The 1,853-nt window shown below is 39.4% G+C and overlaps 1 non-coding gene across 1 annotated transcript; it reads left to right on the top strand.

Annotated features, from left to right (window-relative positions):
- The first annotated feature begins 642 nt into the window (after positions 1 to 642).
- LOC116863838 lies at positions 643 to 833 on the top strand. The gene has a single exon (XR_004381865.1). It is a non-coding gene; the product is annotated as a U2 spliceosomal RNA (small nuclear RNA).
- The last annotated feature ends 1,020 nt before the right edge of the window (positions 834 to 1,853 follow it).

The raw sequence follows: 1,853 nt of genomic DNA, 5'->3' as shown, positions 1-1,853 counted from the left end.
GGCAAATATGATGAAGGGATGGAATATGACTATAAAGATGAAAACTAAAAAAGATTTTTTAAAAGGAATTGATAAGATGTTGGTTGAAAAAGGAAAGAAGAAAAGTTAAAAAAAAGAAATAAAGAAAATTTAAAAATTAACTTTGAAAGACTATAGAATCATGAGGGAAAAGTCATGAATTCTGTGTGCTATATTTCCCTAGCACTGGAGTTTTGCAATTCTCATTGATCGGTTAACTTGCTCTTGGCTGGATGTTCTTGCTGATCTTCTTGGGAAGGGGCCTATTGCTATGATTCTCAAGTGTCTTTGCCCGAGGTGGAATTGCACCGCCTTTGCCAGGTGCCAGGCTAAGTAATCTGTTTGGGTTTGCTCTCAGAAGCTTTTGTTCCCTGAAATCTTTCCATTCAGCTTTCTTTGCAATATTTAAATTTTCTTATCCACAATCTTTCCATTTATTTAGGTCATCTTTAATACTTTTTTGTTCAATTTAAATTTTCTGTGTACAAGTTCTACACATCTGTTCTTAGATTTACTCCTAGGTAGTCTGTGTATCTTTTTTTTCTTGATATTACAAATGTATCTTTAAAAAAATAATGCTTTGGGGGCATCTGGGTGGTTCAGTCAGTTAAACTTCTGCCTTCAATTATTTCCTGGCCTTTTGGCTAAGATCAAGTGTAGCATCTGTTCTTATTAGTTTAATACCTGATATATCCTATCTCCAAGGACAATATAGTAAATGGATTTTTGGAGCAGGGAGACAGAATAGGAGCTCACTCCATCTACTTCATGCATCTACCTAGTTTTGTAGTACTTCCTGGAATGGTTCACCCCCTCAGGGGACAATACCAAGTTTCTAAAATCAGTTTGAGGGGTGCCTGGGTGCCTCAGTTGTTAAGCGTCTGCCTTCGGCTCAGGTCCTGGGATCAAGCCCTGCATCAGGCTCTCTGTTCAGTGGGGAGCCTGCTTCTCCCTCTCCCACTCCCCCTGCTTGTATTCCCTATAAATCTTTTCATTGTAACTCTGTCTGTCAAATAAATAAATAAACTCTCTCTCTAAAAAAAAAGTCTGCCTTCAGCTCATGTCATGATCCCAGGGTCCTTGCTCCTTGCTCAGTGGGTAGGCTGCTTCTCTCTCTCCTTGCTGCTGCCCCTACTTATGTGCACTCTTGGTCTCTGACAAATAAATAAATAACATCTTTAAAAAAATAATGCTTTGAAGTTTTTTTTTTTTGGCACATAAACTACAATTGCCTTTCATATGTTTATCTTATAGTCAGTCACCTTGCTAAACTTTTCCATTGTGCTTACTAATTTTTCTCTAAGCTCTTTGCATTCCTATTAGTCAAGGACTAATATTAGTCTAATTCTAGGCATTTGGGGCCTGAAAGATGGGAAGGAGCCAAATCTGATATCAATTTAAGTGAAATATTGTTTGTTTTCTGATGGTATCACTCTGAACCTTAGACACAGTCAGCCATGCAATGATATGGTCTGTGCTATGAAACCACCTCTATTGGTTCTCATATTGATCATGGGCTTAGATACAATTCAAAAGGTACAAAGGCTGTCTTCACCACAGTTGGAGATGGACCCCACCCACAGGAAGCTGAACAGGAAGGGGTGAAACATTACTGGCCCTGGGTTTCTCCCAGTTAAAATTTCAGGGGACAGTTAATGGTGTGAAACAGGAAGTGTCATGACACCAAGCACTAGGGGATTCATTTTCAGTTAGCAATAAGTGGTAAAAGACTCCTCTTCATAGCTCTTGAAGACACCTGTCTTTAGGTGCAGAGGTTTCAGGGGCCATTGACCACAGCCGTGGGTGATTCTGAATGAGGACATCATTCTCCGCTC

Source organism: Lontra canadensis, unplaced genomic scaffold (genome assembly GCF_010015895.1).
Source record: "Lontra canadensis isolate GAN:19392208 unplaced genomic scaffold, GSC_riverotter_1.0 scaffold3623, whole genome shotgun sequence".
In the NCBI taxonomy this organism is placed as follows: domain Eukaryota; kingdom Metazoa; phylum Chordata; class Mammalia; order Carnivora; family Mustelidae; genus Lontra; species Lontra canadensis.
This window is presented reverse-complemented; position numbering and strand designations above follow the sequence as displayed.